This window comes from Anas platyrhynchos, chromosome Z, assembly GCF_047663525.1.
Source record: "Anas platyrhynchos isolate ZD024472 breed Pekin duck chromosome Z, IASCAAS_PekinDuck_T2T, whole genome shotgun sequence".
NCBI lineage: Eukaryota > Metazoa > Chordata > Aves > Anseriformes > Anatidae > Anas > Anas platyrhynchos.
The window spans coordinates 70445127-70469066 of NC_092621.1; the positions used below are offsets into that span (position 1 = coordinate 70445127).

The 23940-nt window shown below is 39.9% G+C and overlaps 1 long non-coding RNA gene across 1 annotated transcript; it reads left to right on the forward strand.

Moving 5' to 3' along the window:
* Nucleotides 1-3081: 3081 nt before the first annotated feature.
* On the forward strand, nucleotides 3082-22594 carry LOC140000784 (uncharacterized). Its single transcript, XR_011805986.1, has 3 exons — nucleotides 3082-3363; nucleotides 18431-18609; nucleotides 21286-22594. It is a non-coding gene; the product is annotated as an uncharacterized lncRNA (long non-coding RNA).
* The last annotated feature ends 1346 nt before the right edge of the window (nucleotides 22595-23940 follow it).

Here is a 23940-nt window from a genome sequence, read left to right on the forward strand (position 1 = left end):
ATTTTGGGACAGGTTTTGCCCCTTCCAGAGGAGATTGTGCTTCAGGACCACAGTCCTTTTCCACTGCTGTATTAGCAGCCTGAGACAGAGAGGAAAAAACAAGCCCATGCTCTGCAGAGCTGCTGCGCTGTCTCTTTCCTGCTGGCTGTTGAAAGGGAGACTTTGTAGTCCTCTCCGTTTTGCATTGCTTTCTCCTGGTTTCACACCAGATGTATGTAGCCCCACTGTCCACTTTGACACTCTTTCCTCCCACCCTCTCCATCTTCCTGCTGCTTCCTCATCCTCTCAAGGCCCTGGCTGTGACCACATCACTTAATTGGTGCAAGGCACAAAACCCGGGCAATTAACATGAGCTGGAAAACAGCAAAGCAGGCAAGGAGGTGCATTTCTTCTGCACCCTCCTGGCGCCTGCCTGAGGACAGCAACCCGCAGCTGTGTCAGAAAGGGCTGTGGCAGATGCAGCGTGCTTGGGTGCACTCCAGGAAGGCAGGGAGGGGAGCAGCAGGGAGCGAGGGGAAGCGCTGCAGCTGTATTTACTGTAGCTTGCTCTCGGTATTAGTTTTATGACTTGAAATTACAGGGCAATACCGCTGTGAGGAAGAGCTGTCTGAAAAGCAAAGTGGGGATCTTTTCAAAAACAGCTAACAGCAGGGGACGTTCATTGCTCTGTGCCTCTGTGTGTTTGCTCTGAAGAGGAATTAGATATGCTGAACCTCTCAGACTTAGCGATGCGGTTGCATTTTTAATAATAATAATTTTATACATCCAAACACACCCACCCACACATATACATAAAGTTATACATACATAAATATACATGCACCTAAAGCTTTGCTTCTGCTCTCGAGAGTGACAGACACCAGAGTGACAGCGATGCGGAAAGGCATGTGAAGGCCAGAGGGCAAAATTCCCTGCAATTAAGCTGTGCTAACAGTGCTGTCACCTCTCCTTTCCTCCAGCTCCCCCATTAGATTTTTATAGCTTTTCTGCTTGAGAACTCAATTACAATCGTACCTCCTGGTGGAGGGTGACTCCGGTTAGATCTGACAAGAGCAGGTCTTGGGGAGGAGACCGCAAGGCGCCTTGCAGGGGCAAGGTTTCTCTCCTCCCCAGGTGTACTGGTACATTGCTGCATGTTAGTGTTTGGTGATATTGGTGTGTCACTGTCATGCTCTGTGTCTGGAATGCCCGTGGCCTCGTTCCCCCTGGAAGCAGCCATGCCCAGCCCAGTCCCTGTGTGCCTCCCTGTGGTCTGCAGGCTGGCTCAGGAGCATCTCTGGCATTTCAGTAGCATTGGCCCTGGTGAGGTTGCACAGCCCAAACAGAAGAGGACAGCATTACATTCACCATGGCCATGGCACCTTTCCATTGGCCTCTGCTGGGGAAGACTGAGAAAAATGCGTGCCATGTGGAAAACAGGTTGGCAGACAGACATCTTAGTCTAAACTTCCACGTCTAAAAACATTTCTTGTGGAGGTTCAAAAGGGTGATTTTTTCTTATCAAAAATTTAAGGTGACTTTGTGTCCAAATACACTCTTGCACCATTAGCTTCAGATGATAAAATATTGTCGATCCTTGCACTTTTGAATCCGTATTTGTGGAACAAAGTGGTAATTTCATGAATAGATCTTGTCTTCCATCTGGATTTTCTCTGATGTGGTACAGGGAGGTAAGCCCAAATGTAAAACTATCTGAGATATTGAAACATTTCCCCAACATCCTTGCAAGGATTCTATGGAGAACTCTACAAGTTCACCTCTGTACTGCTGTCCTTATTACATATTGAAACTATGGCACTACCACTACTGGCTCCAGTGATAAAGATCTGGACAAACAGCCAGATTTGGCTCTGCCAAACAGATTATTTATTTACTTATTTACAATATTGCATTCTTTTTCCATTGGACAGAGCATCTTGTGGTTTTTGCATACCTCTGTTTCTAGGCTTGAATATCTGAAAAAGGGCCTGAGTTTCAGAAATCACTTTAAAACCAGGATCTTATGAGACAAGGGACACATCTTCGTTCTTTTCTTACGGGCAGAAAAGTGAGAGACACAAGGTGGGTGAACTGTCCTCTTTAGAGTGCTCTCAGTGGCAGTAAAAGGTTTGGGACTCATCTCTCCCATGTTACACTATTATTTTATATTGTCGTTAAGCCTTCCACAGGGAGGGTTGATGCACTCCTTACCCCTCTCTTTTGTTGGGCAGAATTGTTCTTTGGAAAATGGTATATGGTGAAAGCTCAGTAAGGGAGCACAAGAGAGGCACTTCCAAGAAACAGAAATAGAAGAAAGTCAAGAGCCAGTGTTTGGGCTACATGGAGAGATGCACTTAATGTAAAAGTTATGGAGAACTTTTTGCTTTCCTCATTCTTCCACCAAAGAAGGAGATTTTTACGCAAAGAACATGCTCTAAGAAGTTAGGCTGTTTGTCCCGGCAGGTTTTGATATATTTACATTTTATTTTCTTATTTTATTTTATTTTTTCCCCAGCAATGAGTTGTCTTACATTGAGAGGTGGAACCATCTGGCACACACCCAGGGTTTTACAGCAGGGCACAGTCTCAGCATGAGCCATCTCCGCACAGTAAATTGCAGACTTGTCTCCCCGGGACTCTAGGCAGGCCTGGGTAGGATGGTGTGCCTAAGACAAGCGTGAAATGGAACAGCTTGCAACTTTCCACTCATTCCTCTCCTTACGAGAAACAATTTCATTCTGGAACAATGAAAGTCAAGAGGAAAACAAACATGAAAAATACACAGTGTCAAAGTCAAGCACTCAGCAATGTCAATACTCTCAAGCTGCATTGATCCTGGTACTCTTCTGATTTGTTTTATGTCACTGGATTTCTACTGATTTTCATGTCATTAACCCTGATTTATAGCACTAGGGTAGGGACAGAGAATGGCATTATTAGTTTGTAATATCAGGCTGCTCAGTGCATTCTCACTTGTAATTATGTTTTTAGAAGCAAGTTAAAGTTTCCTATTATATCCACAGCAAGATCTATTTAAGAGATAGCAATTGCACATCCCAAGACAATTTATACCACTGAGGAGTGAGTCAGGTTAGGAAAAAAATTAGAGAAGATCTCTATCTTTCTTCTTCCCTCACAACTTCCAGAGAGGCTATTTTTCAGGTTGTAGCAATGCAGAGTGCTTGCTTATTTTGTTTACACTTACCAAAATTCCTTTCTTTTGGTCAGCAGCGCAATGCTGAAATGTGGTGCCTTGGGGCCTGATGTCCCACCTGCCTCTCAGAAACACAGTGGACCTATTCTTACCTGTTTTACAGGTAAAATTTTCATTTTTTTCCATTGGAACCCTGCATCAGAGCAGAAGCAAATGAAGCAGAAAGGAGCGTGAGTTTGTGTATTATTATTATTATTATTATTATTATTATTATTATTATTATTATTATTATTATTATTATTATTATTATTATTATTATTATTATTTTTGGCACAAGCTTGCATCTTATGAGAATTCCTGCTGACAGAGGATCATGTGTAAAGTGCAGCCTGATGCTCCCTATCCCTGATAAATCTGTGTTGGAAAGGCTGTTCCACATGATCTTGAAAGTAACCTATCTCACCAAAACTCCAGATAACTGGTTTATTGATGGGAAAAAACAGTTATGATGTTTCTCTGATAACTTTTCAAGATTTTATTTATTTATTTATTTCTGGAGAAATAAATTTAGAAAGTTAATGTTATCTGATGTATTTTCCCATTTTTTCCCATGATTAATCTTTTTCACTGCACCTTCTATTTTGTAGGAAATTCTTAAGCCTTTTTTGGAAGTTATATATAATGAAATTGTAGCTTGGAAGTATTGTATTGAAACAATCCATGTAATTCCTAATGCATCTTGTAGAATAAATTCTTTTCAGTTTATTTCAGCTGTTAAAGCCGGGAAGTTGCTGAGTGCATTACAACCTTTGTTGCGTTGTCCAAATACTCTTGAACTGCATTGGCAACAATGTCAAAAAACACATTTTTTTTTCCTGAAAGCAAAGGGACATGGCGAGAAGAGGGTTCATAGATGAGGGTAGCTTTTCCAAAGGCTCCAGGTACTGAAATATCACTATGTAACCTAAGAGTCTGACATAGTCCAGGGGACAATTTGTTTTTCTGTCTGATCATGCAGTAATGCTGAATGTAACTTATGAGTCTAGGAAAGTTTCTGTATCACGTAAAACTGTAGAGATTAAGTCCCAGGTTGAGCAACATATGGCAAAGGGGTGCTCTTCTTGCTAGAGTAATTCATCTAACCTGTGTTCTCCATGCCCCTACCAGGAAGGACAGTCTCTGCTTTGGTGACAAGGGCTGTCTGAACAGCACGACCCATCTCTGCCCATCCCAGAGTATGCAAGGCTTGCAGACATCTGCATGCACAGCCTGGCTGTAGCACAGTGGTGGCTGGTGGTGTCAGAGGGTCTGCAACCCTGTGCCAGCCTCCTCGGCTCCTGCAGATGTGCTGTGTAAGGGCTGGGTACGGGACCCATGGCTGGCTTGTACTGTTAGCTTTGTAGAGACATCACAGGATCAGCCAGGAAGGTTTTTCTCTGCTGCAGTTCTTAATATTCAAAAGAAAACTGATGATTAGCGGATCCTTTTTTTTTTTGATGTTCACTCATGGGATACATATCAGCTCACAACAGGGACTATCTTCATGTGCTTTTATCCCTTGGTTGATGCTCAAGGGATTTCAATCTGAATCTGTCTACATATAAAAGCAGGAAGGCAGAGAGACTGTGAGAATCCCCAGCTCCCACCACAGATGGCTGATAATTAGTGCACTGCTTCCATCTCCTTCACAGCACAGCAAAGATAGTTTTCTAGTGACAAAGTGATGACTTTTAGCTGCTTTGCACCTCAGTAACATTCTTGCAAAAATGTGGAAATGCTTACCTCTGAACAGGTGGAAGTTTATTTTCACTTGTTTTCTCTGGGTCAAATATAACATGTCCTTCACCTTTACCGAATGGGAAATTTTGTCTGAGTGGGAACTGCAGGCTTGTGGGAATGGAGTGTAGTTGCCAAAACCTTTCAGACATGAAAAGCATAATAGATCTTGAAAGGAAATATATATTCTGTTAGAAGGCATAGATGGCTGAACCATCATCCCATTACAGTTTCTGGTTTAACCCCCTACTCCTCACAGAGATGCCTGCTATCAGTATGGCATCACATTCTGCCATAGAGTCTCTTTATTCAGCTGGTTTAGGCTGGTGGCTCCAGATCTGCATGGAGAGTCTGTCCCAGAACCGCCGTCCTCATCCAGATGTGCATGGAGAGGCTGTCTTTCCATAGCCCAGCAGTGCACTCACAAGCAATGTAGGGTGTGCCATCTCCTAATGAACAAACTCTGTAGTTGGCAGTTAGCAATTCTCCTTTTTTTTTCCCCTCCATCCTCCCAAGACCTTCCAAACAAGTGAAAATTTTCAAACAAAGACTCTAGATTTTAAATAATTTTGTCAATAACGCTTTAAATTTTCCAACAAGGCAGGTCATGGGACCTCATTGCATGGAGCCCTATTTTTCTTTGTAATGCTAATCTTAGCGACTTCCTTCACCTGCCTCTTATTTACAACTCCCTTCATTTTAGGCATAATATGAAGTAACTGATTTTCTTCTTCACATCCTGTATCATGCTTAAGCTCCGGGGAGAAGGGGAACTTCTATTGCCTGCATCTCCAATGCATTATGAAGTTACAGCCAGACCATGCAGGATGTCTATAGCAATCTAAGACTTTGATCACTTCTTAAGCCAGCATCTGGCTGTTGGGAAATTCTCCCTTTCCTCACTGGCTGCTGCAGTTCAGTCAGAGAAGTTGAACAAAACAGTGCAACCACTACAACAAAAACAATCTTATGAATGCTTGACTCAGAAAGTGTGCTGGAGAATTATCCAGACATTTCCACAACTATAAATAAAATCTGATGTTTGCTGAGATAGATTAACTTTAGTAAGTGTCCATGGGACAGATTCTGACTTCATTTCTATCGGGAAATCAACTAATGCCAAGTGAGATCAAAAATATTCAGACTGCTCTTCCTCTGAGACCTATGAATGAATCTTGCAATGGCAGCAATGCAGATGTATACTGGTGCTGTGTTCTGCACAGACAATGCCAGACAAAGTCTGACCTTGTCCTGAGCAGCCCTGGATGTGACCTTGTTTCCAAAAACTGGTCTGTGTTTCCTGTCTTTGTCCTTTGGCTTTGATTTTAAAGCATCTCCTCAACAGCTGTATGCCAAATATGAAAGCAAACTCATTCTGAGGGTCAAGTTACACATTTTGACCCTGCACTTTTGTTGAGTGGGTACAAGGTGAGATTAGGTTTCCCAGATGAAAGCACTACTGCCATAACAATTTCCTGCCATTTGCTATAATGAAATGCAGTGTTTTCTTCCTTTCACTCTTTTATTGTTTGTGACAAGTGCCACTAATGTCAATGCAGAGGCTCCTTTTTATTGACTTAATATTGTTCTAAAGTCCCTCTAACTCATTCTTTTCTCATTTATAAAACCTTTCTGGTATGAATACAACATAAGGAGTACAGTCCATGTCATTAACTTTTAGAACCGAAAGTCTCTGTGCAGTTCAGAGAGAAGTTAGTGATTTCACAGAGAATATTCCCAGACATTATTCCATTTGCTTCCATGAACTTATGTTGATTTACATCAAACTATTGAGTAGAAACAAGATACAGGTGATTACTACTCTGGTAAAAGACAGGAATGACTGTGAATAATGAGAAAAGTTTAGCTCTCTCCACCTATAAAGCAGCTTGCTGATAGTCTAAAGGCTTTTCTTTTTTTTTCCTTTTTTCTTGTTTCTTTTTTCTTTTTTTCTTTTTTCTTTTTTCTTTTTTTCTCTTTTGTTCACGCATCTAAAATTGTTCAGCTCTTCTTATTTTGGTTTGATAATGTGTCTGGCCACTTTTTTTTTTGGTAAATTACCATGTGCTAAAAATGTGTATGTGTGGGAAAAAACTATTTAAGTTGGGCTGAATTCACCGAATGTTGTCAAAACAAGAACTAGACAACAAAAGCAGTGCTTGGAAAAGACTGGGGGACTAATTTCTAAAGTGTTCAGATTTTTGGTGATTTTAATGAGGCAGTGGGCTGAAGCAAGAGAACTACTGGAGGAGATATTTTCTCAGTGTGATTGTGCGTGGCTGTTGTTTTTCCAGATCAGTCAGTGTTTAGAAATCCACCTCCAGGTGGATTTCCACATAGAACCATGGTGACAGTATTCTTTTGGAAGCTTGAAAGTATTGGTTCAGATCACATTCTGTGAGCAGAGTGAACACTGAGCTTGTTGGATATACAAAGGCATTTCACTGGCTTTGAGCTCTTTTGGACACATGAAGAAAAAGTGTCATCTTGAAAGTTTTCTTTTTCTTTTAGTTATTTATTTTTTAAATTTTATTGTTGTACTTGGTTATTTTTAATGTTTCTGGCAAATGAATTAAAAAAGCCCATTTGCATACACATTATGAGTGAGGGTGATTACTTGATAGTATGAAAGTGACGTCTGTGCTGTCAGTGCAGTTTAGAAACAAAAAAATGAATGTTCACCAACATAGACATTAGATTCCCCCACTCTTTAACTAAGAAATCCCATAAGACACCTCTTGTGTATCTTTATCATTGACAACTTATACTTACTGCATTGGACAGAAACTAAATACATTAAAATAATGATAAGATCTCTCAGTGTCCCTCTCCATCTCTCTCAGTTTAGGGACCTGTCTGTTTCTGAAGACATCACATGTGCTTGTGAATGAGCATCCTGAAGCTCCCCTCCACCATGCAGTCTCATGCAGATAATTTCAGGCTGGCCCCAAATCTTTTTACTGTGCAGTGACTCAGCTCACTGGTCTAACATGGCTCTTGGAAAAGAGCTCGTTCATCTCCTGCTGGATCCGAGCCTCTGCAGAGTGAGCTCTCCACTCGTTGCATCAGGAGGCATGATCAGAGCAGCTTTCAAGCTGACAGCAGAGGTTTTTGTCATCACTTAGTGCCTCACAGAAGGGTTGCAATGCCTCCTCATTTTCCTTACATACCTGCTCTTCAAGGTCTATCCAGCCTGTGTGCCTCCAGCATACAAAGTCTGAGACTGAAGTGCAGTTCTCCTGTCAGACCTCTCAGGGGCATAGTCCCACCATTAAGACCTCTACTCTGTATTTAGATTTTTCTTCTGTAATAGAAGGAAAGGTAAGAGTCACCTTTAGCTGACTTGAAAGGAACAGATGAAAACTGGCTCAGTTTTAAAAAAAACTGTAATTGTGACATCCTGCATGGAAAGCTCCACTTGCAAAGACGAATGTTTCATTAATTTTTAAGGATGTGAAACTGTACTGGAACATTAACTAGAGCATTTGCTATCTAGCTGACACACTAAAACCACACAACAGTCATATTATTTTATTCTGTTATAATAGTTATCAGAAAGCTAGCTAAACTTAAAATGTTGAAACTTCAAAGTGGGGATTTTATTCTTATGAATGATTACTTTGAAGAAATTACTAGTTTTCCTACTGAAAAATTATTATGAACTCTACCTCAAAAAACCTTGAATAATGTAAATCTCAATCTAAAATGCTGTCTGAGAGAGATGGGGCAAGTTCTATTATTCATAAAGAGCGTGCCACCCCTGGAAATTAATTATCTCTAAATCCTATTTTTCTCTATTGCTATTCAATACCCTGGTAGCAGACAAACAGCACCCAGAGGCTTTATCTGACCATTGTATCAAAGCAGTGATGTTCCCTCTCCCTCCTTAAAACAAGTTTCTCAGATGATATTGGAAATAACAAGAGGAAGGAGGACTGATTGCCTTCTCTGTTACTTAAGGTCTTCAGTAGTTATTCATGTTACTCAAAAAAAGGCTTTAATTTGCCTGGCCTGAGGGAAAGTTTTATATAAAGCAGGAATCAGTGAAAAATGAGCATTATTTGTAAAGTTGGCTTCATTTTATAGGGAATAGGAAATACTGGAGAAAAAAACAAAACAAAAAAAACTTTTTTTTTTTTTTTCCTTTAATTGGCAAAAAAAGGCATGAGATATTTTCAGTTTGTAGTGAACGTATCCGGTTTCACTAAAAACAATTTTCCTGGACTTAGTCTGTAGCTTTCTTTTTTTTTCAGTTGAATCAACACCTCAGAAAATAACTGTTATTAATTTACACCTCAGAAAATAACTGTTATTAATTTACCCAAACAAAACATCTAGGTAAAATAACGCCTTGCAAATGTTATGAGTGGTGAGAGATTGCACCTAAGTAAGGGACTCTGTGTGAAGGGTCATATTCATGTTGTAAAGAACAAAGACTTATATTTGGTGTAAAGTGCAGAGGGAAAGGCTTTTGGCAAAAAATGTTAACCTCCAAAGGGTCCAGATTGCAGACTAGAATTGATATATCAGGAGAAAAGGTCATTAAAAAATTGGAAAAAAACAAAATCAAAATCAATCAAAAAGCTTTGTACTTTCCAGTTGGAAAATTTCTATTTTAAAGCAAAACGTGTATGTTTTTGATTGTGGTATTCAGTACTTAAGTCCTAGAAGGAAAGAATCACACAGCATTCCCATGAGGATATGTAAAGTAGGAGAGAAACAGCATATTTCTAAAAGAGACTGTTTTTATTCTGGTGTGTATAGCACTTTGGGTTCATGATATACACCAATATATTGGTTGCTGCTGAGACCCAAGGAAAGGATTAACTCATTCTGTTAAGTGTAGAGAACAAAAACCAAACCAAACCAGACAAAGAAAGAACAATGACAGAATACAAAGCAAAACAAAACAACTCAGATGCCATTCAACTCCAGGATTGAAGAATCCAGGTGGGACACACTGCATGTTGTAATCATAGTATGAGAATAAGAAATATCTCTGGAGAAAGATGAGAGGAGAATGGGCTTCATGTGTGCTGAGGTATAGTAGTGGAAGTGTTCTGTTGAAACTTATATTTGAGAGTGTTTTTCACATTTGAAAAGATGACAGAAGTGACACCAGCTTCTCTGCCATCTGAAGAAATTTGCTTTCAAGCAATCTGTGGTATTCTCAGCACAATGTAAAATATTTTGTGACGGATGCTGCATTCCCTGAATATATTCAGTTGTTTAATTGTGCCATTATACGTTATTCTCTCTTGTCATTACAAACAGATAGTACGCAAATAATATTAGACCTTCGCCCAAATCTTGAAGTTTAATTCTGTTTATCCTTTAGTAAATAGAGGAGTCCAGGCTGTGTAGAAGAAGAGAGTAAAGCTGCAGTGCAGGAAGAAATGGAATATACTTAAGAAATGTATAACATTACTTCCACCAAATCTTATTTTTCTGCCTTCCTATTACTTTCTCTATATTACGTATACATTATCCTTTTGCTAGAAGAATATTCTGGTAGAAATCTGCAATCCTTTCTTACTGAAACAGAAGTCTTGTGAGAAATCTTTGTTGCTGAAACACATTTTCTGGTTGGCTTACGATATTATAAATTTTTCTGACCTCTAGTATAAGCATTGCAAATTCTCCTAAATAGATTCTGCCACTGAAAAGTTGCTAAGCAACTAATCCTGTCTGATCTATTGTAGTTCAAGTAAATGAAACAGACAGATAAAAGGGAGTTTATAAACCTAATGGGTTGTAAAAAATAAGCAAGCATAAACCCATAAACAAATAGATATATAATGTATTTTATCTCAAAATGAATAATTCTACAAGAAAAACAACAACAGCAACAAAAAAAAAATAAATAATAATAAAAAAAAAAAAAAAACAAGACAGAAGAAGTACTTGAAGGGACATTAAGAAGAAACAAAAGCAAAAGAGGTCAGTGGTGCCATTTCACAGGCCTAGTTTGGCTGTCACTTGTTTACTACTTGGAGATTTTAATGGTGACTTATGTGTACTTTTTGTTGGGTATTTTACCTTGGATGATCTAATATGTCACATTTAAGTAGTAAAAAAGAAGCTGTAAATCATCTTTCAGAAGAGATGTGATTTTTTTTTTTTTTTTTTTTTAACGTAACTTTTCCTCTGGATTCAGGGGAGAGCTGTTCTTCCACATATGGCTTCCTGTTATAGCTCACATTATCTTGTTGTTGCAGTCTGCTTTTCTGAGGTGGGTAGTTAAAAACAAAAGAAGAAGCTGGAGCTTCTTGCTGAGACTCAGGGGAGGCACTGCTGACCCAGGGTAGCCCCCCAGGCACCAATCACCTTTACAACCATAGAGTTTTTCCTGTCAGAAGTAAGCTGTGAAGGGCTTTTGTCCCCACAATTGACTGGGAGGGTTTCTTTTTCCATTCTCTTTTGTCTCCCAGGGAACTGACTTGTCTTTTATTTCTAGGCCAGGGCTCTGACAGCTTCAGTGGCTTCCACAGGTTTTTTCTGGTCACCCCTGCCTGGGATTCTGAGGCTTGAGTTTCTGTGATTTGTATTCACCTCTGTAAGGTCGTCCTTATCATAGGTCCCTAATAATCCCTTGGATGCCTTCACCTCTACAAGACAAAGTACTTTCTTCCCTTCCACAGAATCATAGAACTATTTAAGTTGGAAAAGACCCATAAGATCAAAAAGTTCAACCAGCACCTAACACTACCAAGTCCACAACTAAACCACATTCTTCAGTGCCACAGGACTTCAGCACAAAATTAGTGTCAAAAACTTAATGCATGCTCTTATGGAGGAGGAAGATGATTTTATTATCCAAAATCTTTAAGGAGTTTGATTTTATCCCTCAGGCTCTCACACTCACAGGTGCCAAGATGTATATATTCAGTTTGTCTGGCAGGAGTACTTGTGCGAAACTGGAAGAGGAGGGATGATGGCTGCATCTCTTAGGTGCCTCTTGGCTGGTAACAACAAGACAGTTTTTGGTAAAATCTCTTATATCCCATAGGAACCATCAGTTGCAATGAGGTAATTCTTTGGCTTGGTTTTTGCTTATTTCACATTTCATAAATCTTGGGTCAGGTTGCTGTCTATTGACTCTTCTCCATTGTTGGAAATATATATGCTTGAGACACATGTCTGTGGCCTTTTCCCATTGTTCCAAGAGTAAAAAAAAAAGAGGTATAAAAGAGATGTAGAGATGTACATAATATGTTGTATCCTTCTAGCTGTCTTGTAGGTATGAGGATTACAGAATCTTCTGCTAATGGGTTTTCTGGGCTGTAGGGCCACCAAAAGCACTGGCCTGGCAGCAACAACATTCATACTAACTCTAATACTACATATTGTTACTAATTTCTGCACTGACTTATGAACAATTATGAACAATTCTTTATTGATAGCCTGTAAGCCTGAGAGGCATCTCATTTGAGATGAGACACTAATAGTTTGAAAATAGAAAGTAAGTCTTCTCAATAATACTGCCTCGTTGAATATTTGTATGCTGCAACACTACAACTGAGGTCTTTAAAGTCATTACTAGAAAGACAAAGAAAACTTTAAAGTGAAAACAGTGATTGTAAGAAAAGTTAATGAAATACAAAAGAAGCAGCAGCTTTTTTCCCATCATTCCCAGTAAAAGGTTGGTACTTTTAAGACCCAACCCAAAGCTAAGACATTTCCACTGACTTGTTTGGGCCAAGCCTCTGATTTATTTTAGTGTAAAAGCTACCTTATCCGAAGAGAAGGCCAATGTATAGCTCAAAATTAAATAGGCACTTCAATACACACTCTTTTCTCATTATTATTCACTTGAAGAGCAACTTCTGGTCCAGCTTTGTTAAGCTGTTGACAGAGAAATCAGTCACTCCTCAGAAATAAAGGAATGGAAATGAGTTATTTCTATTTTCTCCTGGTGTTTATGTGAGCTTCCCCTTAAGCACTTACCAGAATGAAAGCTTTTCATATAACACTTTAATTCTGTACACCTTTTCCCTGGGACTGAGAAAATAAAATAGTAGTGGCACTTAATGAAAGGAAAAAAGGAAGCACTGGAGAGGAAACACTCCAGGAACACATAAGACTCATGATTTACTGAATACAGTCAGCATAATGATTAGACCTTTTTAATGACTGCTGTTGTATGTGAATGCTAATCATGGAAATTCCAGGTGTTCATCTGGAAGGCTGATTGTCTCATGGAATGGGGAGGAGAAATAAAGATTTGAAAAGCTAGCTCTTCCCCAGGCATTTTTTGCAAAACAGGTTTTCTCTCAGCATTCCATATTTTGTCCCCCTCTGTCTTTTTAAGGAGATCTTGGGAGTGAAAAGCCTGACTGAGACTCAGATTTATGTGAAATTCTTCTCTTTTGCAGATGTTCTGCAATGCCTTAAAGAATCTTTTCAGTCTGTCTGGTATTCCACTTACCAAATAGGTACAACACTCTCTGGGCAATTCAGTTTGCCACCACTACAAGGAAGAACGTGTTACTATTCTGATAAAAAATCTAATCACAGCCGACACCTCCAGATCCTGTCCTACATAATATACTTTAAGGACCACAGAGAGGAAACAGGACCTGCTGCGGAAGCATCTGGGCGAGGCTCTGTAGGAAGCAAAAACACATAGTAGGGATGGTATGGTTGATTTACACACCAACCCTCATTCTAAGTTTGCAAAACAGTGCCACTCTACTCCTTACTAGCAGTGCTCACAAGGATTGTTCTTCCAGTATGGGGAGACCACAGGCTGTTTGAAAAGTGATCTGTGGAAAACAAATGGGCTGCACACATATGCAGATTTCCCTTTGCTTTTCTCTCCCATTGTCTAGCTCTTCTTTTCTCTCTTTTCATGATCTCTGCTGTGTGTTAGTTATTTTCTTAGACCCACTTACCTACAACTACTGGAAAGTGCCTAGTCTGTCCCTGCAGTAAAGAAGTACCTTATATTTTCTTAGCCTTTACATTAGCAAGCTACATTTATCACAGGTAAGTTGTCTTTCTTTCTTTCTTTCTTTCTTTCTTTCTTTCTTTCTTTCTTTCTTTCTTTCTTTCTTTCTTTCTTTCTTTCTTTCTTTCTTTCTTTCTTTCTTTCTCTCTCTCTCTCTCTCTCTCTCTCTCTCTCTCTCTCTCTCTCTTTCTCTCTTTCTCTCTTTCTTTCTCTCTTTCTTTCTCTCTTTCTCTCTTCCTTTCCTTCCTTCCTTCCTTCCTTCCTTCCTTCCTTCCTTCCTTCCTTCCTTCCTTCCTTCCTTCCTTCCTTCCTTCCTTCCTTCCTTCCTTCCTTCCTTCCTTCCTTCCTTCCTTCCTTCCTTCCTTCCTTCCTTCCTTCCTTCCTTCCTTCCTTCCTTCCTTCCTTCCTTCCTTTCTTTTCCTTCCTTCCTTCCTTCCTTCCTTCCTTCCTTCCTTCCTTCCTTCCTTCCTTCCTTCCTTCCTTCCTTCCTTCCGTCTCTCTTTTTTCTCTTTTTCTTCCCCCCTCACCTTCTTCCATTTTTCTTTCATGAAGACCACCACATTTTTGCAGAGTCCAGATTCATTTTGCTGTGGCAAATGGGAGATATCACTGACAAACTTTCGTTTTGCTAGCACACCACTATTTAATAACTACAGTTCTTGACTAAAAGACTTGCACAGGATTTCTGCTCATTGGGCAACACTCACATTTTGCTTGGAAAACTGAATATTTAGAATAATATACTAGATTAATAAACCATAATATACTATAAATAATATACTAAAATAATAAACCATATACTGGTTTCTATGCATCTTTTCTTTGATGCATGCACTGTATGTGGACTGTTACTGTGTGATGTTTTTTGACTCACAAAGCTGAAGTTGATCTGCAGGAAAAGTAAATTTTGAATTTTCATTTCCCCTGCCAGGGTAAAAATTACCTTAGGAAATAGGAACTGTCATTCAGTGCAAATACTTCAAGGAATCTTGCCTTGGCTATAGACCTTACTCTAACAGAGCCAAATGGACAGTGTCGTAGTTATGTCTCCCCTCTCATTTCAGATGCCACTTTATATCTTCTGATGCTGGAATTACATGCACACTTGTTTTTCTCTAAAGTGACCCATGACCATTTGCTGCTTGGTTACGTAAGCAGTTATTTGATTATTTTTTTTTATTCTATTCTTTATAATATACTCCTCAAACCCTAATGTGAAGATAGATTTTTTTTTTCTCACTTCTGTTTTTAAGGATGTTTATCACTGTAGTGTCTGAGAACCTTAAACTTAAGCCTGCACATATTTCTGTGAATTAAAAAGAGTATTTATACCTGCTCCACTGGTGAAAGCATGATTTTCAGAGGACTAATAAAAGTAAAATGTTTGGTGATATGAGGTGGTTCACCACCATATGCCACATGAAGATGTCAAAGGCCAGTTCTCGTTGCCTCCAGCTGCAGCTCTTGAGGGCTCAGCTCTTCTGCATTTCCACTTGCTCAGTGGCACTTGAAAATGGTGTCATGCACTTAGTGATCTGTAAAAACTTGAAGCAACCTGTCTGTTATTGCATGGGAACTCTGAGGTAAATACCAGAGCTGCTTTCTTCAGGGCATTGTTTAGTAGTCTAAATGAGGGAACCTCCCTTTACACCTACAGTCATCCTTCTTGTTGCACAGTCCTCATCTATCAGCCAAGCAGCTCTGAACGCTGAGTTACCAAATTAAGCCTTTCCAGCTGACCTTATTCTGACTCTAATTTCTGTACAGTTGGTTTTCAATCTTAAGCTATCCTCCCTGTTCTCTATTTCACACCTTTTTCCGCATTCAGATCCATTGTCCAAATTATGTCACAAAAGACAGAATTCAAATGAAAGTTGAAATCTGATTGGACTGTGACCAAATTCCTTGAGAAAAATGGGCTCCTCTTTCTTCAGGCTGGCAACAGCAAAGCTGTACAGATAACATCCAGTTGTAAACAACACCAGTTTTGTTTCTGAATCACATTACATATCAACATTACACCAAACATGCCCACTCAATGTCTTAAAATAAATTAGTTTATATAGATTTGAAGATCATCTTTCTTCAGCCGAACACAGGATGTTAGACTTAATCTTCCAAGACTGATTTCATTTCTCAAAATCACATGCTGAGTAGTTCTCTCTTGTTGTGAAGTAATTAATATTTTTCTGATGAGACCCGTTTTCTCCCTCTGCTTTATGATTCTGCTTTGAGAACACTAATTTGACCACCCAGTTATGTTGTTGTTTATTCATTTATTTATTTTTAATAATAATTAAACCCATTAAGGAAATGGGTGCCACAGAGAAATTTGTGTGTCATGGCATTAATTTGTATGTTAACATTTTCAGTTTGTCATTGCAACTGCTGTGTTGTGATCATGCTCTGTAGCACTTTTCTATCTTAACAAAGTATAAAATGCACCTGTTTAATTGAATTTCAAAGCATATTTCTATTCTGACCTGATAATACTAGGTACTTAAGAGGAAACTGGAAGTTGTTTGAGATAGTTCATCTGAGTGACATTGGCATTGCCCTTTATATGTGTATATTACATATATATATAGTTATATTTAATATTTTTTATTTTTTCATAGATAGTTATATTACCATATATATTTAGTACAATATGTTGAATTTAATTATAAGATTCAGCATGATCTCAGTCACTTATAAGCAATGTATTTTTAAATAGACTTTCTTGATCTCACTGAATGAGAAAGTTAACTACATCATGCAGGGTTTCCCAATACATTGCGCCTCAGTATGAGAGTGGACATAAGTCCCTTGCTCCTGGCTGCACCAGAGGAAAACATACATGGCTCATCTCTTTTGCTCCCTACCTGGAGATTTGGCACTGAACAAAGATGGACCTTTGTTCTGGCCTAATAAGGCAGATCAGATCTTCCATCTTGGGTTTATAGCCTCATCCTAAATTATTTACTTTCTGGGCAAATAATTTATGCTTCTCTCTTCATCTTATTTGATGCAAATAAAGATGTTGTTTAAACATAAAGTCTCTCTCTCTTTTTTTTTTTTCTTTCTACTAGTGAAACATCACTAGCTTCTAGCAAAATCTGGAGAATGGCTCCCCTTTTTTATGATTCATTCTGCTGCTAACTATGCCATATGGTTATTTATCTCATCACAAATGCTAGCATCTAAGAAGTATTTCTCTTTCTTGACAAAAGAGTTAATACATGTGTCTAATTACATTTCATAATGTATTTCCATGAGACTTCTCCCATGCAGAAAGAAACTACTTGTCACGGCTGATAGATTAGATGTGTTCTTTGGTTAGTTATTAAAGTTCCTGGTACTTATTCTGCTTCTTCTGCACTATTTTCAGCATCTAACTTCTGACAAAAATTTATGTTGTTCCCGAATTTCTCATTAAAAATAATGTTTGAAAAGAACAACAGCATATGTATGTACATCTGGTGAGAAATATTTGCATATAAGAAGTACTGAACTGAAAGTTGTCTGGGCGGTTCAGTAATTCTTTAGGAAGTGTACAATAGCAATAGTATTAGCAATTGTAATAGTTATAATAATAGTGAAAAGTAGCAATATTTGTGATAATAATAACAACAGCAGGTATACAGTAGTGTACATATTCTTCTGCCTAGGAGAGCAAACAAACATACACACAACATGCACATATCCAAAAATACAAAGATTTCAGTTCTTTTCTCTGTCATTTTATCCATGGGATCTTTAACTCAGGGCAAAAGGCTGAGCTGACTATGGTCAGTGAGGTTTTTGTCATTAACTTAGGTGGGGCTAAGATTCCCTCTGGATCTTTTAAGCATTTTTTTCCAATGTTTTTATGTGCTTTTTGAGCCTAATACCCCATTTCAGATTTGGGATAGGAGATTAGGTCCCCCTAAAAGCTTGAAAGCTTGTCAGAGTTCATAAGTTATTTCTGTCTACTGGCTTATTTTATAGACTATTTAGGATGAAAATAAAATAAAGTAATAATTATTAAATTGGAGGGGTGTGCCAGATAATTGATATATGTAAATGCACATTTTTCCTCTCCTACTTGGCAGAATTTTCATCTGTGGTTTGCAGCTGTGAGACTGCTGTGATGTGAACTAAGCTCTGTGCTCTCACAAGAATTTGTAGCAACTACTTCACTACAGCATCAAAGCACTGGAAATAGACACGGTAGAAACTAATGTGTTGAGGAGTTGCACAGTTTCTGGTATCTTCTGTGTGGTTTTTCATAGAGCCCTAGACACTAAGACAGTTGGATATAATTTCATCCTTGTCTTGCTTCTGTATAAGCTAATTAGGAAGCTCATTATTTATTTGGCACAAATTTAGCTTAACAAATCAATTTAACAGGGCACAAGAGACAAAGTAATTTAAAAAGAAAGTCAGAATCAAGATGAAACAGCAAGATGGAATCTTTTAGTTTCTAATAACACCCTAGCATCCTAGTGGCTTGGTGGGCTTTGGTGGCATTTCTAGGACACATGGGTCAGCACAGTGCTCCCAGGGTAGGGCACGCTTTGCTGACTAATGTTGTGTGTATTCTCTTCCAGGTGGCATCACCTCTCATCTGGTCTCTCCCATATCATCTCACTACACAAGGTCTACCACTGTAAGCCAGACAGGCAATCTCAAAGAGGAAGTGTCTCCAAAATGCATCAAATACTTATGTTTATCAAATAGTTAAGAACTATGGCTAAAGAAGATTTCCAGCTAAGCTCACTGACAACAGGTATTCTAGCAAACTGGCCTAGAAACGGATTTGCTGGGATGATGTGGGGCCCTGGTAAACCAGACAACCTCTCTAGCACTATTTTTTACATGATCATGAAATGTATCACTTTAAGTTAGAAAGAAAGACTGAGATAAAATATTGGTTTTTATTTTTATTTCTATTCCTTTATATAGCTTTAAAACTAATGATTAGCCTAGGTCAAAATGTTCAGTTAGATTAAACATCTTTAAAGTCAACAGGACTACATTAATTTATAGAGGGGGGAAACTGGGGCTTCATCTGGCTGTTTTACAGTTTCACACCATGGATCTAACTGCACTCACTTATTTTGTGAGAACTGGGGATGGTAGTAGCACACATTTTCCAGCCAGTGTGGAAACTGGAAGGTCTCCTTGTCTATTCAGGGTGTAAAGGAGTCGTAAATATTTGAACAGTTTCCAGCATGATCTAAATCACTTTTCCAACTGCTTTGATTTGTATCATAAAAGAGACAGTGAGACTTGTTATAATGACATTGCACTTGAGGGTCGTAATGCTCTGCTTGTGCACAAATCCCAAACAGTTACAGATGTTTTCTTCTTGGCTGCCTGAATAGTTGAAGATTGCTGTGTTGTGTCGTGTATTGGTTTTATGTGGCAAGGTTTTGGTAGTGGGGGCTGAAGGTATGGACTCTGTGAGAAGAGCCCGGCAGCTGCCCCATGTTAGAAAAGGGCCAGTTTCAGCTGGCTCCAAAAGGGGCCATGGCTGGCCAGAGCCGAGCCATGAGCGATGCTAGGTGGGCCTCTGGGAGAGCAGAGTTAAGGAAGGGAAAGAAGTGTTGGGCAACAGCAGCTGGGAGAGAGGGGTGAGAGCCAGCCCTGCACCCCCACGGGCAGTGCAGCAGGAGGGCAGGAGGTGCTCCAGGCAGGCAGCAGCAGTTCCCCTGCGGGCTGTGCAGGGAGAGGCCCCTGGTGGAGCAGGCTGTCCCCCTGCAGCCCATGGGTCCCCCATGGAGCAGATCTCCACGCTGCAGCCCCCCCATGGGTGGAGGAGCCCCCGGTGGAGCAGGTGGATGTGGCCTGGAGGAGGCTGCGGCCCATGGAGAGCCCCCGCAGGAGCAGGCCCCGGGCCGGAGCTGCAGCCCGTGGAGAGGAGCCCACGTGGAGCAGGGTGTCTGGGGGGAGCTGCCTCCACCCGTGGGGGACCCGTGCTGGAGCAGTTTGCTCCTGGGGGATGGATGGACCCCATGGGACGGAGCCGTGTGGGAGCAGTGCTTGAAGAGCTGCTGCCTGAGGGCAGCCCCCGCAGGCTCAATTTGGGAAGGACGGCATCCCTGGGAGGGACCCCATGGGGAGCAGGGGCAGGGAGTGATGGTGAAGGAGTGGTGGAGACAAAGCATCAGGGGCTGACTGCAGCCCCCATTCCCATTCCTCTGCACTGCTTGGGGGGGAGGAGGTAGAAGAAGGTGGATGGGGGGAAGATGTATTTAGTTTCTCACTGCTTTAGCTTGTTAGTAATAGGTAATACATTTTATTAATGTCCCAGTGTTGAGTCTGTTTTGCCCATGGCAGTAATTGGTGGGTGAGCTCCCCGACTTTATCTCAACCCTTGAGCCCTTGCCATTGTATTTTATTCCTGTTTCCCTGTGAGAAGGGGAAGTGAGACAGAAGCTGTGGTAGAGGTCAGCTGCCCAGCAGGGTAAATCCACCACATGTGGAGACAAAGTTGTCTGATGTTCTTTTCTCCCACTTCCCTGATCAAGACCCAAAAATAATCTCTGGGCCAGATCCAGAGCTGTTGCAAGAGCAGAGAAGATGTATGGAGGTTTACAGCACAGCCATATTGACAAATCTCAGTCTGGGGACAGGTGAATATTAAACAGAAACATCGCAAATGATTGCTGCTCAGTGCCGTATTGTGGTGGCATTATTTTTGCATTGCCATCTGTAGATGGAAACATACCCATTATTGAGGATTTCATGTCCTTAAGCCAGTAAAGAAGTGTGCAGAGGCTTGATTGTCTTTTTCAGCAGAAAACTCTGACTTTAGTGTTGGAAACTCTTGCTTTCTGAAGCTGACCAGAAACCTGCTGTGTCATGTGTATCTTGCAAGTGTAAAGGATAAAATAAAGTTAAACAGTCTTTGGCATTTGTGATGGTTTATATTTCACAAGTGGCAACAATGTGATGAGATGTCATATTCTTATCCAGTTACTGGAGTTGCTTGCTTGCAATTCAGTAAAAATATACAGATACAGGAGAATAAAGGATGATTCTTAGCTGGAATATTGAGTATCCATGTGTTTAAGTTGTGGGATTTGAAATAGATGCTTTTCTTCTTTCATTTAGGAGTGTGAAGTGTGAGAAAGGTTTTCAACCAGTCTTTACACATGGAATAGTCTGGTCCTGGCCAGCTTATCTGCACAATGTAGAGCAGTTTCTTGACTGCTTAAGGTTAGAGAACTTTACAAGCTCTCACAGTGTGAGGATAACAGAAAGGCATTGCTTAGCTTCTGTCTTCTTTTCCCATAAGGAAGAAAGAGAAAAGCATTGTTTAAGTGTTATATTACTGTGTGTTGCATGATTTCTATGATTTTCTATGATTTCTAAGGACTGTTTTTACCAGCTTCTCTCTCTCTCTCTCTCTCTCTCTCTCTTTTTTTTTTTTTTTTTTTTTTTTTTTTTTATGCTCCAGGTTGGTAAGAAGAGGCTTCAAGATAGGTGGGAAATAAAGTGATAAAACAGAAAAATACAAATATTTTACCTGAGTGCTCCTTCCTCTCAAAATTACATTATCTTTGTCTTGTAATAGGACACACACTTTTCTTGTTGGAGAGTACTTACACTGGATTGTAAAAAGGTACATAAAGACCAAAAGACACTTCCAGATATAATAGTGTGCTGTAAATGGCTAAGAGATTTCACCTCCATCTCTCCATTAGCTTTTATGCTTGTGCATTTAAAGAGAAAAGTAGGGTCTGGAGACTGCTGTCTTTGTTACAAATAGTTAAAAGGTTTATAATTTCTCACTTTGACTTTTGCTGATCTGCCCAGGAAACTGAAAGATGAGAAGTCTTGTCGGACAACAAGGAAGGAGTCACACTGACTGTATGAGTCAACAGTGGGCCAGCATTATGACTTTGTTGTAATGGCAGTAGCTAATGGTGTGGCTGCAGTAGGCAGAGTATTCCCAGCAGGTGGAGGTAGGTAATCCTTGCCCTTTGCTGAGCAGTAGTGAGGCCACAACTTGAGTGTTGGGTCCAATTCTAGGTTTTCCAGTGCACAACAGACATGGACATATTGAAGAGAGGATATTGATGGGCCAGAAAGATGATGATGGCATGAGATCCTTTTCTTCTGAGAGGTAGGGCTGAGAGAGCTAAGACTGTTCAGCTTGGAGAAGAGGAGGCTCGGGGGGAATCTCATCAATGTCTATTAATACCTGAAGGGAGGATGCAAAGAAGATGGAGACAGGCTCTTTTCAATGGCACCCAGTTACAGGACAGGAGGTAATGGACACAAACTGGATTAGAAAATGTTCCCTCTGAACATCAAGAAGCACTTCTGTGCTGTGTGGGTGATGGGCCACTGACACAGGTTGGCTAGAGAGATTGTGGAGTCTCTCTCCTTGAAGATTTTCCAAAGGCACCTGGAAATCTTGCTGGGCAACGTGCTCTGGGTGTCACTTGAGCAGGGGGGTTGACCAGATGACTGTCAGAAGTTCCTTCCAACCTCATCCATTCTGTGACTGTGGAAGTGGATAAAGCTCCTCGGGCAATGTTTTGGTTACAAGTAACATTCAGTTACCTTTAATGCCTGTAGCTGGAAATCTTAAATAAGCTGTAGTCGGTTATGAATGACAAGATTTAGACTCTCAGATCCTCCAGCATGTATGTGCATGTGTTTGGAGCACCAAAAGGAAAGTGAAATGACTCTTTTCATGCATAACCCCTTGTTATCTCAGTTATATGGTATCACCTCCTGTCAGCAGTGTACATAGTTATTTGTTGACCATTATGTATGATTTCAAACAAGGGAGGAGTCTTAATATATAATAAAAAATCCAAAACCATTCAAAGTTGGTGCTGTCACACTTGTCAAAACCCAGAAAAATTGAGAGAGGAGATATATTTATACCAAGACACCCATCCAAAACAATTTCATCTTGTTCACCATGGCCAAAGGGGAAAGTATAATCCTTACTCTGCTCAGTAATGTAGAATATTTATCAGCTCATAGAACGGCCTCAGCCAAGGATCTTTTTATTACTCCAAAAACTGATGATTGATGAATGCATGATCACTTTTGATACTGATGTTACAACAGCAAGCATTCAGTGAAAAAGTGATTTGAGATCTGCTAAGCATTTTGAAAATACATGTATGCTATTTGTGCGTCACAGAGGCATATTTTGGAAAAAAAAAAAAAAAGAGAAATTGCCACATTTCAAAAATAAGGAAAGCAACAAGCACAGAAGTGAATAATAGCCCGAACCAGAGCGTTACAGGGACATTGTAGGGCTCATACAAGTTCCCTCTGCATTGCTTCTTTCCTCTGATTGCTAGCTTGTGCAGCTCCTCAGCCCAAGGACACCTTTTATCACAGCCCTGAATCATTGTGAGAGACCGAGGACCTATGTGTTGATAGCAGTGTAATCTAGGAACATATGCAGCACTTGTGGGCACATGCTCAGCTTTCTTTCTTGACAATAATTTTTTGTCATGGTGTTGGATCAAGTCCTACCTGTGTCCTTACAACTTTCTACCTGAGACATTTTTTGGTACAGTGACTTGCCAGTCAAAATTTCAATTCAGCTACTCATGTGAAATTTGGCAGGAGAGATCCAAATTATTCCTTCATGCTTCTAAGTGAGAGAAAGAGAACAAGGATGGTATTTCTTCAAGATTTATCCACCAAAAATATACATGGGTTTGAATAAGCAAACAACCTGTGCTGTATGAAGGCCTTTCTCAGTGACTTAAATCAGAAACAAACACCAGTGATCTAGATGATGTAAAACCATGCCGAAATATTACCTCCAAAAAGAGTATTATTTTTTGTGCTGATTGAATTTTGTGGTAAAATTCCTAGTGGCTTTTGTGGGAAGAGAGTTTTTTCCTAAAAAAAAAAACCCAAAAACTTTACAAGAGGCTAGGCTCTTAGTAAACTTCATGTAGAATTTCAGGATCCCACTTAAATTGTGTATGAGTGTGTCTGAACTGCCAAATCAGCACCTTATTTCAGCTATGTAGGAGTTTGTCTGAATTGCCAAATCAGCACCTTGATAAGGATAAGGATATACAAGAACTGTAGCTGAAATAACAAGACCTGACACACTTCCATATCCTCC